Source organism: Sciurus carolinensis, chromosome 12 (assembly GCF_902686445.1).
Source record: "Sciurus carolinensis chromosome 12, mSciCar1.2, whole genome shotgun sequence".
Taxonomy (NCBI): domain Eukaryota; kingdom Metazoa; phylum Chordata; class Mammalia; order Rodentia; family Sciuridae; genus Sciurus; species Sciurus carolinensis.
The window spans coordinates 15,323,635-15,341,958 of record NC_062224.1 but is presented as its reverse complement, the minus strand read 5'-3'; the positions used below and the strand labels follow the sequence as shown (position 1 = coordinate 15,341,958).

Sequence of the window (18,324 nt, the reverse complement as noted above, 5' to 3'; positions counted from 1 at the left end):
TTTTATGAATGTTTACAGTAATCAAAACCAAAATGATTAACAGGCCTTAGAGGAGGATGATAAAGACAGAGTGGTAAATCAATTCAATGTTTTTAAAATTATGAAAAAAATTCACTGTATTTACAAAATACTAGTAATTTTAAAAGCCCGTGAATACAAGAGACAACTGTTTTCATGATTTTTTCTTTACCAAAGAAATAAACAGGAAGTGTATTATTATTTGGGGGGATGGGGATTGGCTTATTTCATTTAGCATGAAATTCTCTAGTTCCATCCATTTACCTGCAAATGCCATAATTTCATTTTTTTATGACTAAGATTCCATTGTATATATGTACCACATTTTTTAAATTATTTTTTATTTATCTTTTAATTTTTTTACAGACTGCATTTTGATTCATTGTACACAAATGGGGAACATCTTTTCGTTTCTATGGTTGTGCACCATGTAGATTTCTCACCATTCCTGTAATCATACATGTACATAGGGTCGTGATGTCTGTCTCATTCCACCATTTTTCATGCCCCACTCCCTCTCATTGGAAGTGTATTATTTAAAAAAAAAAAAAAAAAAGTGAGAAGCAGGCTGTTCGGCAAGTCCTCTTTCCTGACCCAAAGCTGAACTGAAGTTCTCTTGGTTCTCCTCTCTGCTTCTCCTACAAGGTTGTACAGCCATGCCTTTTGACAACTGTGGAGGACAGTATCCTTGATGTTGCAAAAGAAAGGCATTTGGAAGTTACTTCTCGCATCCGGAAGCTTCTTTATAATTGTTGCAAACTGACACCCTCCGCAACAAGCGGGTCTTGTGACACCAAGTCACCCCGGGTCACACATGCTGAACGCACAGACACAGAAGTCTTTCTGACAGATGCTGTGTAGGCAGGTCCCCTAGCCTGGTGTTATCATACAATAGCCATCCATTCTCTAATTTGTCGTCCATGACAAGCCAACAGCAAAATATAGTGTCAGCTCCTCCCTAAGAAAATTCTTTACATTGAAAATGTAGAAAAATGGTGGCAGTCTCAAGAAATCATGGTCCTGATGTCCCATTTTATAAAGCATAATGATATCACTAAAGGATCAAGGATGTGTCTCCTGACATCTTCAGTCCCAGGACCTGTTGATACTCAGGAACAGAGCTTAGAAGCATCCCAGGTACATTTCATTTGCTCCTCACAGCAGTTCCAAGGGAGAATTCCTTCCTGTCTCATTTCACACAAAAGAAAAACGGAGCAGTAAAGCATCTTTCCTAAGATTGCACAAATGGCGGAGAAAATATGCAAGCCTGAACCCAGGTTTTCAGAGAATTCAGATTAGTTCCACCTCAATAATGAGTTATTTTTTGGTGTCAGTCCCTTGCTTCTCTTGACCTGAAAAATAGGTCTGGGAAATAGTTGAAAGAGAAGACTCAAAATACTGAAGATCCCTGTAAGACCAAAGAAGCCGCAGAATTCAAATCACCAGAGTGTCGCTAAGTGGGGTAGATGCCAAACTGCAACACGTGCCACTGCGCCTTTTAAGTTTAATATCCAGAATTTTAAGCTTGGTCATGCCCTAAAGATTATAGGTTGTCTATACATGTGAGGCTCCATAGCACCATATGTGTTTCATCTTATTCTATGTGCACATTTTGGAAATGATCCTACAAGTGGAAGGACAGTGACATTGTCTATGTCCACTGCTGTTTTAACACAACCCTTGATAACCAAGTCCACAGATAACAAAGAGGACGCTGAGAAAATTGAACAAACATGCCTTTCCAGGTCTTGTCCCACCTGGTCTGAGTTTTACTTCCTCCAGCATTTTCCTTTCTTCCTGACAGTGAAGCAAAAGTTTGAAGAATGCTTTAACTGTCATATCTCTTTGATGTTTTGTTTTCATATAAAGATTTCTCCTTCAGGAGGAGAGCCTTTTGTCAATAATGGCATGCCTACCGAAAAAAGAAAGAGAGTAAGCGAAGCTTCCATTCTACGCTCCCTGCCTTTAGGTAAAATTTGTTCTCAACTCAATGTACCTCAATTTCTAATAAATTTTGCTTTTGCCTTTGTGAAATTAAAAAGAGAACTGGAATGGAGAAAGTACAGATATTGATAAGGGGTGGAAGTCACCCTAATGCCCTATCTGGAAGATTCCCCTGGGTTTTTCTCCTATAGATGTTCAGCTCTCAAAATCTATCGTTCTGAGATTTTGCTATGATTCCATCATAAGAAAATTGGACACACTTGTGTCAATAATTTCTATTGGAGAAAAATGACTTAAAACTAATAGACAAATACAAACTGTTAATAAACTTCATCTTGCTCAAGTTTTTAATTTTTGCCATCAAGCAAAACATAGAAATGCAAAATCCACAAGATTGGACTTCTCACTTGGATCATCCTTTGTTGTCTGTGGATCGTAACTTTAAAAACCTTAACCTTTAGATAATTTTGTCATTTTTCTGCCCCTCGGTTCCTATAATTTTTAATGCCAGATATTTCTTTCTCCTGAACGTTACTTTTTATAATTAAAATACACTTTTAAAGACTTCTTGTTTTATTTTCTCAAATGGCCTGTCCACATCCCAAACATCACTGCTGGGTCAAGGGGACCAAAAAATCATAGCTCTTACCCTGTGAAGACTTGTGACTTTCCATGTCACGTGCTTGGTTTCTATAACCAGGGTAGGAATAAAAGCGTCACAGGGATGCCTCCCGAGTGAGGTTTAAAGTGGACCGCCTTCTTCAATAGTATTACACTTTGATAGTGAATAAGAAGACTGCAAAACATGATCCTCATGACCAATAAATCTTTCCCAAAGCTTCATTAAATGGAATCTTGGCAAACAGGTTTTAGCAAAACCAGACTGCAAAGTGAGCATGTGTGTAGTAACAGTGGGTTAAAATTTTAAAAAGGCAGAGAAATGCAACAAGTTGCTTTCCCCAACGAAAAAAGCGCTGTTTCAAAACCCATTCAGATCTGTTCCTATGTTGGGGCATTGATTTGAGATAAACATTCAGAGAGATTTGGAGAATCAATTTAAAAATACTTCCCACTTTTCCCACTTTTCTGACTACAGGTTATTAGAGTGGTACCTAAAAGATGTCTAAATACGTCTGTCATGGTAGGAGTGTACATTCTAGAGAATGTAAATCCCAGAAAGCACAGCATCCCCTTTCCACTCATTGGTTCTTGAAAGAACAGTGAATGCCACCACAGATCATATTTCCAGTTGAGTGGAACAATAATCTCAAAAACGATGCCTATGTTCTTCCAGAAAAATCACAAGATTATAAAATTTATTGAGCTCCTAATACATTCCCAGCTCTGTGCTAAGCACTTCAGATACCTTTTTCTCATTTAATTGTTACAACAGTCATGAGAGGGAGGTATCATTAACCCTGAAGATGGATGAGAAAGCTGAGTTAAGTCACTTGTACAAAGTCACAGAGCCATGAAGTGTTTCAGCCATATCAAAGGATCCTAAAGGCTGTGTTCCCAATCACTACAATTTTCAATCTTCAATGAGCCTACAATCTAAAGAAATAAGACAAAGTTCCATGATATGCTGGCCAAAAAGAAATCCACCAAAAACCAAAATCGAAACACAAGTAAATAATGAATTAGAATGGAAATATAGTGTTACCATTATGAAAAATTTTAAGAAGTTCAAGAGAAATGAACAGTTAAACATTGAAGTAGATTTCTTTAAAGGAGGTGAAATTGAATTAATTGTTGTCTAACAAGTACAATTGGGAGATCAGAAGGTTTGTCGTGTTGTACAGAGAATAGGGAAGTCATGTTTGTGGTTCAGAATGCATGTGCTCTTGTTTAATGCAAGACTCCAGTAAGAATAAGGCACCTGCCAATGAGTGCTGATGCTCATGGGAAACACATTTCCCCACAGGGGGAGCCTTAAAATGAAGTACATTAACTTTGACCTTGTCATTCTATTTCTAGAAATATTTCTCAAGGAAATTAAAAGAGATTCAAAGTAGTTATTAATTTATGCAAAACTCTCTGATGGAACACTCACCATGTGCTGGTCCCTCTCATAGACCCTATGACATAGGAATGAACTTGACCAGCAATTACTTCATGGACGTTCCAAGAGTTACTGATGAAAAAATAACGGTTTTAAATGAAAGCCCCAACAATAGAGGGATGTTTATATAAATGTTTAAATAAACAGTACTACCTCCATACCACCTAACACAGAAGAAGTCATGTTTTCAAGTATATTTAAGAACCCTGGAAAATATTCTCAGTAACAAATTGAAAAAAAATAAATTTTAAAAAGTTTGCCTCTGGGACCATGTGGCTTTCCATTTCAATTTTAGGGCTTTTCTAGTTGTAATCAGAATGAAAATCTGAGAAGGATGCAGGCAAAGTAAGTTTTTAAAGCAGATCTGCTGGCATTATGATTCCAATTTTAGAAACACATATGATAATTAGGATAATATTCTAATTTTAAGGTCATATTTATATCTATACCTAAATAAGCATGACTACTTCCTCTTGGTGTCATTATGTTTCATTTTTTTTTTCTTATTTTTTTATGCTTTCTAACCTGAACAAGTTTTAATCTTACAATCGGAAAGAAAGTTTTTGAAATTAAATAAAAGCATTAAGACAATTTGCCCCCCCTACACACACACATATTTTGTTTGCCTTCTTTCAAGTGGTGTCAGGAAAAAGTCATTATGGTATTTCTATCCATTGGAGGATGCACTTTCAGATTGTTAGTTCCTGTTTATGAACTGAAAGTCCACACTGTAAAAGTGAAGCAGAATGAGTTTAGGTGAGGAGAGTCGTTTAATTCCACGTCTCCTGCATCTGGTCTCCCCTACAGGAACTGGAAGCACAGGTTCCATCCCTAAGGTAACCTGCAATGAATCAGGCTCTCCAGCTTTTATGGCTCCAAGTCTTTCGTGTCTGGGCAGCTCCAGCTGCAGAGACAAACAGCCCTTGGGCAAATTTACAAGGTAGATTGCAAGGACCTTGCAAAGTTCAGGAAACCACAAGTCACATATGAAATAGGACTGAAAAATAATGCAGGCTTTCTAAGCCCTTGTCTCAAAAAACAGAATGACTAACAATTCAGATATTTCCCAAAACACACTCAACACATAGTAGGCATTTAATTATTGCTAGTATCTATTTCCCTTCCTTATTTATTTTAAGCATATCTTAAAACAACACGTATCCATCAACTTTTAGAGCTGAGGCAAATTGTCAGAAAAGTAGAAATGTTTGCATCACCACTACAATAATATTATTGGGGGAATTTTAGATCACAATATGTTAATTTTTTTTTCTTTAATGACCTTAATAGTCAACACCATAGAAATACCTCATATGAGACTGTATGAGATGATAAACAGTAAGATGTGGTTTTATTCTTGGTCAATGGATATTTCTTCCCCCAGCAAAAGAAATTTTTAGCTGAGGAAGTATTCGTAGGGGGGAAAGAAACCAAAGAATCAGGCTATTTCTTTAAAATTATAGTTGGCGTCTTGTTTCAAAGGAATTTCATTATGCCTTGTTCTTCTTTTCATATTCAAATATTGGGGCCAGGATTTAAATCCTGGATTTTTCACATGTCTGCATTTTAAAAGATTTTGTTTATGTTAAGGTTTAGGTCACTTTAATAGGTATGTTTTAAGAAAAACATTACCTTTGTGTGACCTTTAGGATGCGAAGGTGAAAATTCAGTCACTGGAAAAAAGGTGTCCTCGATGTCATGGGTGAAATCTCTAACTTTAAAGACAATTGTGTCTTATCCCCATGTGTCTTCCTACAGCAATTAAAAAAAGAAAAAAATGAACCACAGTTGGGGCACAGTAGGTTCTGAAGGATCATGATTCTTAACTAGAAAAACACAACTTGGTTCAAAAATAAACATGTTAAAGGAAAACAAATAAACTCGTGGTATTTTATAGAACCAGCAAAAAAATTTCAGTGATCCTACAGGAAGCAGACTCCAATACCCCCCCACCCCTCCCAATTCTTAAATTGTTATTATAAGCTAAGCACTTTACCTCCAGAGGGAAGAATAAAATTGTACTGGTTATCATATATCAGAATTACAAAGGACATCATCTGTTAATGATCATTTATTCCCAGCTACTTGAAGAATAATACCCAGTAATTATAGCAAATGTAAGTCAAATAGTAATAGCATACTTTACATAGTATAGTAATTATAAGTTATGTCCATGCATCTGGGACAAGGGTCTTTTATGCTTGGTATTAAATCTCTTCTGCAATTTATTCGTAATACCATCTCAGGGATTGAAGAAAGGAAGCTTGGCTGTAGAAAGAGACTCATCGTCCTTTCACATTTCCAATAAGTCATTTGAAGAAAGCTGCTCTGTGCATGCCTTGCTAAACCCAATTACCACCAAGACGTCGTAAACAAATATTCATTGCATTTACAGCTGCTTCTTTATTGCGCAATGCAAAATGTATTGTTAAATTTAAACCATTTAAAGGGAGTAAGCGCTCAGATTTCTGCATTCATTTAAAATTTAATTGAAAAAAAATCAAGCCTATGTTGTAATATTTTCTTATGCAGAGACTGCTGCCAATTGAACAATCATATACTTCCCAAGTCTAGCAAAAGCTGGACCAAAATTGGGGCATCTCTGGACTTGTTCTTTGATAGTACTGGGATCTACCAGTAAATAAGTGGAAAGAAACTAAATAAAAGTTGGCTTATGTGGAAAGATACTAAATGAAATTTGATAAAATTTTAGAAAGAAATACAATCATTAAAAATAACCTGAAGATTCGCCCTCAGTAGACTCAGTTGATGTACCCAGCGGTGTTCAAGGCCATGAACAGTCTTACCTCTGAAGCTAATAGATCTATTACTTACGCACATGCATGTTTCTGGTCTATAGAAGAAAAGAAACCCTTAAATTAGTAACACAGAGAAGAAACAATTTCTTTCAAAGAAAAAAAAAAAAAACACAAGAAGATTTTTCAAGGCCCCTGGAACTTTGCCCTTGCTGATCTCTCCGGGCCTCTTAAGCAACACCCTCAGGGTCATCTCTGGTCACTCTTAGAGAATCTCCCCCAGGCCTTCTACCCTGCAGTGATGTCACTCTTGTAACAGAAACCTCTCCTCTATTTCCAGCTGGTAAATAGCAACTGAGTACTCAGTTCGTAGTTTAAATATCACCTCTTCCAGGAAGTCTTCCATGCCCATCCCTACCCAGCAGTCTTAGGTTCCTCCCCATTGTTACGCTTTATGAAGCCCTTTCCTTTTCCCTGATTGTGATCTGTAACACAGTTTATTGCAACTGTGTGTTTATTTTTATACTAATTCCGTCTTACACAGGGTAGGGAGGATCCATTGCTCTAGCTCAACATCAAATTTCTGGTACTTACGAGGGCTACTGGCATACAGCAGTCCAGTAGATATTTGGTTATTATTGTTTATGAATGACCGCAGATCTGGCTTCTCTTAAGACTGCTCACGGAAAAGCTTTGGGAATGAAGCAGGGACGGTGAGTCTGTGTCAAGAGTCAGTGAATAATAAGGCATGCTGGGAGAATGTCTCGTACAAGTGAGTGCTCATTTAATCTTTAAACAGGCTTCTTTCTTTCACCTTCTCTCCTTTCTCTAGCCTTCTCTTACATCTTTCTATATATGAGAGTTTCTGAAAACCTTTAACATATGTTATTATTTATTATTAAATTTCATGAAGGGCATTTCCATTTTTATTTCATTGATAAATCATCATTGTATATATTTATGAGGCACAATCTTATGTTTTCAAGTTTTACAATGCAGAATGATGAAATTATTCTGAGAAATTGATCATCTCATTTTTGGGGGATGAAAACTCTTAAAATCTAGTCTTTTAGTAAATTTGAAATATGCTACATATTACCATCATAGTCAGTGTTCAGCGCAATAGAGTCCTAAAGCTTATTCCTTTTGCCTAGCAGTACGAAAGGCATTTTCCAAGCTACTTGCTCATGGAACATTCTGTTCTCAGATCACCCATTGAGAAACCAGCTAAATGCTGTTCAGGGAATATAATTTGAGAAGATACGACCTGCGTAGACCTTCTTACCACATTATGTATATTTTTATCTTTATATCTATTAAATGATGATAAAGTATGTCTTCAATGATCTGGTAGGATCAATACGTCATCATGAATGGAAGCATCCATTGATCTCTCAGATTGCACAATGAAGCCTGCCTGAGATTATGCAGGAGACAAATGTTTTGCATGGAGAAAGGAAGAAGGTCTTCTTTGTAACACCTCCATGGATTCATGAATTCCTGTTCTTCTATACTTCCAATTTTTGTCATCAAATCGTGTTTACTAAGCATTTAGTTCATATATCCATGTTTAATATTTAATGAAGCAGTTTCCAAATAAACAGACGGCAATGATTCTCCAACAATGTGTCCCTTTCTTATTGCCTTAAAGAACAAACTTCACAAAAGAAAGCCTCTCCAAGAAGAGAATGTGGGTGAGAAGCCTTCTGTGTCCCACCCTTCCCAGTCTGAGGACACCTGGTGATGTCCCTCTATGCAGCACAATTGGGGAGAAAATTTTGGTTGTGTGTTTTCAGCACAGATTTTTCTTTTCAGAATAACAATGAGGGGCTGGGGAGATAGCTCAGTTGGTAGAGTGCTTGTCTTGCAAGCACAAGACCCTGGGTTCGATCCCCAGCACCGCAAAAAAAAAAAAAAAAAAAAATGATATTAGCACAACCAAATCAAGATTGTAAGTAACCAACTTCAAACATTCTGCCATTACAGAGGCAGAAGAGAAAGCTGAAATGGTCATATGAGCTGACACCTTATGACACAAATAAAAGAAATAAGAAGCATAAAATAAATGACAAGCCTATGATGTTATTAAGAAACTTTGAAGAAAATCAAGCTAACGTCGCATAGTTGATACAGATATTATGTATGAGTTTGCATTTCACAGTATTTCTGTCATCTCCTTGTATGAGGAAATGACAAAGACATTTCGGAAGTTTTTTAACCAAACGATTATTGCTACTTACTTGGTGAAGAGGATGTAGTAAATTTGATGATTGAGTTCAAATTAAAATTTTTGAAACAGAGGAAAGATCTGAGAAGAGAAAGAGCTAGTAGTCTTTCCATGAGTCTTAAACTTGGCACTCTCTAAAATTACTAAAATTAAATGATACTAAATTAAATCAAGTAGGTACAGCCAAAGTTTTAAATATTGTTGTTTTTAAACTTAGCCAATATCTAATACCACGAGTTCAACATCGGCCCAAGATGGAGTATTATATAATCAATGCAATCATGAGTATCATCTAGCATCTTCGCCTCGTTAGAGCTGGGTGCAGTGGCACACATCTGTAATCCCAGCAGCTCAGAAGGCCGAAGCAAGTGGATCACAGCCTCTGCAACTTATCGTGACCCTGTCTCAAGATAAAAAATAAAAAAGATCTGGGGAGCTGGCTCAGTGGTTAATCATCCCTGGTTTCAATCCCTGGTACAAAAAAAAAAAAAAAAAAGCCAGTTATCAAGTTATAACTCTGCCCACCTGCAAAGGGAGGGAAGTATATAAATACATCAACACCAGAAATAGGAATGCGGGAATCACCTTAAGGTTCACTAACTCCATTAACACCATGTGAATGGCACACATTTAAAGTTTGACTATTGATAAAGATTCATATTCTTTGTCTCCCCTACTTCACAGTGCGCTCTCGCTCTTTCTCTCTCTCTCTCTCTCTCTCTCTCTCTCTCACTCTCTCGCTCTGTCGCTCTCTCGCTCTCTCGCTCTCTCTCTCCTTCCCCCTCCCTGTCTCACTGTCTCTCTTTGTTCTGGTTCCAGGTTGAAAAATCCTAGGGAAAGAGGACAATTATCGTAAACTCCGGAGTCCATCCCTGGACCAGTCAACTACAGTCAACAATCTGTCCTCCCAAGTTAATGAGGAAGACAGGAAGGGGATCAGGGGGTGCCCAGGAAATAGCCAATAAAGGCACATGTTTCTCAATCCTAGTACTCCCAAACCTAGTTTCCACTGTTTTAGAAAATCTGACCCATTTTATTGATTTTGTATATCTTTTGGTCTTGAAGGTCCAGTTTTTTCACTATTTCAATCAGATCCTTGGAAGAAGTGAAGAAACCATCCACCCACCAACAGTACCAGATATATTATAGCCTTTCGTCTTAGGATAAGGATAAACACTTTAAATCTAATGAAATCTGAAATAATTATTTTATGTCAAAGTGAAATAAAAAACCTCAGAGGTGAGCCTCAGAATTCATTTGTCTCCATGTTTGGAAGAGTTTGCAATAGAAAAAAACCTATTCACTTTCCTCTTCAAAGCCTATTAAGATGTAGCCCTACTACAGCAAAATCATGCTGCAGCAGTAAAAACTGGAATTATAAAACACTGTTTAGTTTCTCACCGTTTTTCACCCTGTCACAAGCAAATGACAAGATTAAAATTCAAAATTTTTAATGGTATTTTTAATATCTTAACAAGAGCTATACATAATTAGATAAAATAACAGTGTAAAATTAACAAAAATGAGTTATATATACATTATATAAATAAAATGAAATATATATATTCATATATATATATATATATATATATATATATACATATAAATGAAAATAGAACTTCACCACTTAGGAACCAGTCAAAAACTTCTTTCTGAATTTAAAATTAATACCATGCAAAACATTAGCATAATCTTGACCTTTTAGTGATTTTTAGTTATTAGTATTTGTTCTAGAAATCCAAGGCTACAAGACATTTTATAACCATAACATATTTAATTTTTATGCTTAACACATGAAAATCCCTAAAATAAAATTCACTGAGCTTTTAATGATAACAGGAAAAAGTCCCACCCACAGCACATTCAAAACTGAGGTAGCATTTGATAAAGTACAAAATATTCAGGTCTAAGATACAAATTTTAAGAAATGCTATAAAAGCGAAGAATTCCCAGAAGAGCTGCTTTTGTTTGTTTGGCAAGTTAAACCAGGAAAGTAAATTGCCAAATAAAAACATCGGCATAAATTAGTTCAACAGACAGCCATGACACCTTTATGGAAAGAGAAAATTGATGGACCCAGCCTCAGAGCACAGAGGCTTGTCTTCTACCAAGTAATCCTTAAAGACAAAGAACAGTACTGTCTCTAAAAAAATGTCACTTTTCAGGATATTCCCTTTTATATGCAATTGCCAAGCATGGGTGAAGTGTAAGGGCCACCCTTTATTGGAGTGGACAGTCTGTCAGATAAAACTAGACTTCCTGGAACCAGGATCTCAAATATTAGCATGACTGACCCAACATCTAAGGTTTCCAAGTTGATACTGCCCTGTAGTTGACGTGTGTTTTAGATGAGATCTTTAAAAACAAACAACAAAAAAAACTGTCTTCTGAATATAGTTACTCCACTGAAAGTAATTTACTCTACTGAAAATTCATCATTATGATTCCATGAATGGTACGAATCTACATGGTGTACAACCATAGAAACAAAATGGTGTACCCATTTGTGTACAATGAATCAAAATGCAGTCTGTAAAAATAAAAAAAATTTTAAAAAACATTATAAATCAATAAGGATAAATCAAGGCATATTCTAAACATCTTTGTGATACATGGGTAAATTCTTACAGAGTTAGAGGGTTGTTTATAAAAGCAGTACTTGAGGGAAACAAACAATCCCTTGATTTGTTTAATATGAAATATGGTCTTCGTGAAGATGTAGGGACATAGAGATCTTCTCTAACTTTTGTTTGATGAAAAATTTCACCGTCTCCTGACTTCAGTCCCTCAAATCCTCTGAAGTTGCTTATAGTCACATTTTAAAACAAGGATAACTGGTACTGTTCCACAAATAAGATACTCAATGTGATGAAGGAGGAGGAGGAGGGAGGGAGGGGAGACAGGGAAGAGAAGGACCAGGAGGATAAGTGACTAGCTGCTTCCTTTGCCCCAACTGCCTTCTACAGAGGCAGCAATAGAAGTGGGAAGGAGCAAACTTTGCAGGTAGGAGCAGGGGAATCCCAATGACTTAGAGTTGACAAATAACTTTACCACCCTTTAGCCTTAGATTTTCTTTCATCTGTTACGTGAACTTAAAATCCATACCTATCAGTGGTGGTGATTATCAGAAGTAACACATACAGAGCAAAACCCCCAACAAAACTGTTATAATCATTACTATGTGCCAGGTAGTAATCTTATTCTTTAACTAGAAACTTCTTGTCATGGTTTGAATGTGAGGTGTCCCCCAAAAGCTCACATGTGAGACAATGCAAGAAGGTTCAGAGGAGAAATGGTTGGGTTGTGAGAGTCTTAAAACAGTGATTTAATCCCCTGATAGGGTTTAACTGAGTGGCAACTGAAGTGGTAGGGAGTGACTGGAGGAGATTGGAATTGGGTTGTGGCTTTGGGTATATATTGTATCCGTTCAGTGGAGACTCTCTCTTGGCTTCTGATGATGTGAGCTGCTTCCCTCTGCCACATTCTTCTGCCATGATGTTCTGCCTCACCTTGAACTCTGAGGAATGGAACCAGCCTTCTACAGACTAAGAACTGTGAAACTGTGAGCCCCCAAATAAACTTTTCCTCCTCCATAATTGTGCTGGTTGGGTCATTTAGTCGCAGCAGTGAAAAAAGATGACTAAAACACTTCTCAACTTTCTGTTGCTTCATCAAAGGGGAATGCATTCACTTTGCAGATGCAAAGGACCAATTACTTGCATGAGATCAGGTGGTAATAACAGGCAGAACAAAATCTAAACTCCATCCTGTCTACCGTCAGAGTCTATTGTCTCCAGACGGCAAGGTAGGAGGAGGACTTGAGTTTTTGTTGTTGTGTCCCTGAAGGCTAAACAATATGGTGTTCCAAAGAAAGAAGGAATGGTTCTTCTGACAAACTGTTATAAAGCAAAGTTCAATATCTGGATCTAGTAAAGAGATTTCTGACTCTGAATCACTCCCATTCTGATCTCTTGAACACTATCTTAGTTTCCTCTAAGATATTTAGCTGTGCATTCATTAATTCAACAACTATTTATTATCTATTATTCACTGAACACTAGACTAGTTTCCAGTGAATGCAATCTAACAGATGAGTTTGATTTGTGTATTAACTTCACACACAAATTCCAAATTGATTGTGGGAAATAGAAAAGTTGCAAGAAGAAATGTTATTAAATCAAGTTAGAAAGCAGAGTAGCAGTTCAGCTAGACAAATGGGGTGCCATCTCACAAATTTACTGGATAAGGTAGGCAGTAGGTGAAAAAGTCAAGACCAATGGGGAATTTATGATATAAATTCAAAACAAGTTGCTCAATCAGGATTAGTATATTCATCATAACAATACAAAAAAAAGTGATGAGAAGAAATATCTCCTTCTTTTAATTGGATTAGACAAAGGGAAATGAAGGGAATCAAGGGGGAGAGATGGGAAAGACAGTGGAATAAATTGGACTCAACTTTCCTATGTTCACATGTGAATACACGAACAGTGTAACACCACATCATGTACAATCTCAAGAATGGGTAGTTATACTCCATTTATGTATAATATGTCCAAAGGCATTCTAAAGTCATATATAACTAAAAGGAACAAATAAAATAAGAAATATCTCCTTCTTAAAGCTATATGCAAAATTGGTTCACTAGTCAATAAATTATTATGGTGGCACCCTAAAATATGCCCAACAAAATGGATGTTTCTAGGTTTTCTACTAGGCAGATAAGAACTAATTACATCTGGAGAATTGCAAGACTACTCCTAAAACTTACTGTTTTATATGGGTGCTTTATGGATATACAGAAAGACGAAATTCACTGGAATATATTCATATATGTACATAGCATGATTTTGTCAGTTTCATTTCATGGTTCCTTCCTTTTTACAATCCCTCCTCTTTCCCACTCCATCCCCTGCCCCTACTCCACTGATCTTCCCTTTATTTTCATAGGATAGGCCTCCCTTCCTTCCTCTGACTCCCACCCCCTTATTTTTCTCTAGCTTCTGCATAGGAGAAAAACTATTTGACCCTTGATTTTCTGAGTCTGGCTTATTTCACTTACTGATACTCTCCATTTCCATCCATTTACTACCAAATACTGTAATTGTATTCTTCTTTATGGCTAAGTAAAGCTCCATTGTGTATATATACCACATTTTCTTTACCCATTCATCTGTTGACAGGCACCTGAGCTGGTTCCATAACTCGGCTATTGTGAATTGCGCTGCTATAAACATTGATGTCCCAGTATCACTAGAGTAGGCTGATTATAGCTGGGTCATAAAGTACTTTTATTCCTAGTGTTTTGAGGAATCTCCATACTGCTTCCTAAAGTGGTCATACTAACTTACAGTACCACCAACAATGTATGAATCTATCTTCTCCCTGACACCCTCACCTGCATTTATTATTATTTGTATTCTGGATGATTACCATTCTAACAATAAATTGCCATTCTAACAATGTGTGGCAATGAAATCTCAGTGTAGTTTTGATTTGCATTTTCCTGATTTCTAGAGACGTTGAGCATTTTTTCATGTATTTGTTGGCCATGAGTATTTCTTCTTTTGAGAAATGTCTGTTTAGTTCTTTTTCCTATGTGTTGATTGGGTTATTTGTTTTTGGTGTCAAGTTTTTTGAGTTCTTTGTATAGTCTGGACATTAATCTTGTACTTCTAAAATCTTAACTATTTATACGTCAAAAACCCTATAGCTGCTTTAGACAATCATCAATATGGCGTTTATTTTGAATTAGGTCAGTGTTTCAGTCAGCTTTTTTGCTGCTGTGACCAGAAAAAAAATGAACAAAAGCAATAAAGCAAGATTTATTTTTGAGGGGCTCATGGTTACAGAGGTTTCAGTCCATAGTATTAACTACACACTGTAGATGGCTGGCTCCATTCTCTGGGGCTCAAGGTGAGACTGAACCTCTGGGAGGAAGAGTGTGGTCAAAGGAAGTGTTACACTTGATGATTAGTAAGCAGAAAGAGACTCCAATGACCAGTACAAAATATACCCCCAAGGCAGGCCCCCAATGACCCACCTCTTCCAGTCACATCCTACCTGCCTTTAGTTACCACTCAGTTAATCCCATCAGAGGATTAATTTACTGATTGGGTTAAGGCTTTAGTAACCAAATCATTTTACCTACAAATGCTCTTGCATTGTTTCACACATAAGCTTTTGGGGGATACCTCACACCCAAACTAGAACAATCAACTTACAATTTTTAGCTCTATTTGAATTCAGCACATATTCCCAGTAGATACATAACTAGTTTTTAGAAGAGTCGTTAGTGTTAATAACAAACTATGAGGTTGTACAGAAAATTCAGGGCTCCCGACTCTTCCTGAACACTAGACTTTGTGTATACTCTCTTATCTCCCAGAAGCTGTGATTACCTAAACTCTGAACTCTGATTGTTCGTGTCAAAAAATCCGTGAGTTTTCCACTGAATTTTCATTGCTCAGCGTTTCCACATGTCATAGACGAGGGCCTGTCAGCAGCCTTGATGCCGTAGAGGCAAGAAAATCACACCAGGCAGATTCCTTCTCCCAGGACCAAATTCTGCCAGCTCCCAGGTTGCCTGCTTCTGGTCTCTTTCCAGAACGCTCATAGAAGTTTTTTTGATTTTGTATTTGTTGGTGGGGGAGGGGTGCTGTGTTTTGTGTGTGTGTGTTGGGGGCAGTTATCTGAATTATATATTTATCTTCATGAGTGTCAATCCATTTGTACCTTGCTCAGCTATAAACAAAATTGGAATTCTAGACTTGAAGGCAATATAGTTAAAATTGCATTCTTAGTATTGTTTTCAAAAATTACTTCTAAACTATCAAAGTGAAAACTCCTTCAATGTTGTTCGTTTTACTGAAAATGAAAAAAAATTTAAACAAAATAAAAAATGGTGTCCATTACAGTTTTCTTATAAAGCATGCAGATCTTCAAAAGCTGGAGATCATTTTGCAATTTCAGAATGATTTATTTAAAGACCCATCACTACTAACTTTGTGTGGTAATCACTATGTAATGTAGGCATTTTTAAAAAGTCGTAAGTCACATCTATTAAACATATCTTGTCAAGAAAATCCAGAACACAGGGAATTCCAACCTTCTCATTTGCCTAATCAGCTTACTAACAAAGGTAAAGAAATTGGCCATTCAGACATAGCTATCAAAAACAGGTCTTGAGATAATGCAACTTGTTTATGCATGCGTACATCATAGACTGGAAAATCTAAGACTGATAGTTTGAAATTGAAATTGAGAACTGGAAGACTGATGTTGAAAAGGGGATGCAAGTAGAAGAATCAATTAAAAACATTTGTCATGCTATGCTTTTCTTGCTCGCTTAGGAACACTCCATCCAGTCTCAATTTAGCCTTCACTTAGTAGTGTTGTACTAAGATAATTTTATAACATCTAGAAATTCACCATCTATCCGATGGGAAATATGTCCAGAGAAGCAAAATGGTGTCGCTCCCTGTGAAACAAACTTGCTTTTAAATTTCTCTGCATCATTCTTCATCATTCATACAGCCCTAGTATAATAGCATGTGTTATTTACTACATTCAATTACACACAATTGTTGTATGTTTCACTACACGTAGATCTATGGCCATCATAAAGATAGATCCACCAGTATTGTTTGCAAGTAGGGGAGATGTTGAAATACCCATTTCTGTCTCTGGAGTAATTGGAAATGTCAGTTGAGAGTCAAACTTGAAAATTCAAATTTAATGAATTCAATAAAAATTTCCAAAGTCACCCTTAAAAAGATAAAATGATTCCAGGCCAGTAAACTTAGATAATGAATGGATGCGACACACTGACATGCACATGGAAAGAACATATGGACACAAAGGTGTCACTCAGCTCCTGAAGTAAAAGAAAGGGAGTCACAGAAGTCAGCTTTAGCAATGCCCAGGAGTACAGGATGGAAAGATTTAATGCTTGAATTTCAGGAAAGATTGCATTTTGGAAAAATCACTTGGGCAGCCCGATGCCATAACCAATCCCAAAACACTGATGTCACACATATCCCTACTGTAAAGATGGGGTATCAGGAAATCTCCCTCATCCATTCAGTCTTCTACTGGGGTCAGCAAAATTCCAGACACTAGAAAAGGCAGTGATAATATGATGGTGAACTAAACAGATGGAACCCACATTCACTAAGCAGAAATGATAATCAGCAATGTACTAGACCTACCGTATAATCACAGATAATAATTTCTATGAAGAAGTGTTTAGATTATAAAAATTATAAAACATTATAATCCATAATTTTATACATAATATAGTGTACTATATTAGGAACATATGCAGTATTATGTAAAAATTATATAAAATTATAAGAAACATACTTTAAGACCACACATAACAAGCAGGGTGCGGTGGCGCCTGCCCGTGATCAAGGCTGATGCAGGAGGATTGGGAGTTCGAAGCTAGCCTCAGCAGAAGTGAGGTGCTAAGCAACTCAGTGAGACCCTGTGTTGAAATAAAACACAAAATAGGGCTGAAGATGTGGTTCAGTGGTCAAGTGTCCCTGAGTTCAATGCCCAGTACCCCACACCCCCCAAAAAAAATGATCACACATAACTCTGGGAGGAATAAGGCATATGACTCCTGAGGCCCGCATAGTAAAATATACAGTCTCCAAATAAATCTATATAGAATGGAACTTCAAATGCTTTTTAGTTAGGTCTCTTACTTCAAAAATAAGTCTTGCCATTGGGCCTGCTCTTTCATTGTTGTCTATTCCTGGTTCTTTCACACATTCACTTTTTTTTTTTTTTGTCCATAAGCAGACTCAGTCTCCTCCTGTGGTCACGTCAGTCCATGACCCAGTCTTGATACTGTAATGCCAAAAGTACATATTTAAGGGATCACATCATAAGCTGCTTCTCTATAGTGGTTTGCATCTCTGTACACTGATGTCAACATTATAAAGGCTGGCGGGGGATGGAAGCCTATTGTATATGCAAAATGAATAAAAACAATATCTTCCAAAAGAGGTAAAAAGAAAAAATCGGTTTTCATCCCATATGTGGAATTTTGATACGGAAATAATTCTTTGTAAAACTCAAAAGCCCATTGAATTTCTTTAAAAAGTTAAAGAAGACAATCCTTCCAGATTCATTGAAGTCTGATGTATGACAAGCTTCATTTCAAACATGCTTTAAAGACATGATGTAACTCTGACAAGTCAGACTTTGTAACTTGGCAGAGGCAAAGTTTTTGAAATGTATTTATGTGTGTGTTGGGTGTAAACTGTTATTGTACTGGAAAACTTCTTGAAAGGGATTTTTATAAGTCC

At 36.7% G+C, this 18,324-nt stretch overlaps 1 long non-coding RNA gene across 1 annotated transcript in view; it reads right to left on the bottom strand.

Annotated features, from left to right (window-relative positions):
* Positions 1 to 618: 618 nt before the first annotated feature.
* Positions 619 to 18,324, bottom strand: part of LOC124962154 (uncharacterized) — a 46,731-nt gene continuing 29,025 nt past the window's right edge. The window contains exon 3 of the long non-coding RNA XR_007104432.1: positions 619 to 1,930. This is a non-coding gene — a long non-coding RNA (uncharacterized LOC124962154). The remainder of the gene's footprint in view (positions 1,931 to 18,324) is intronic.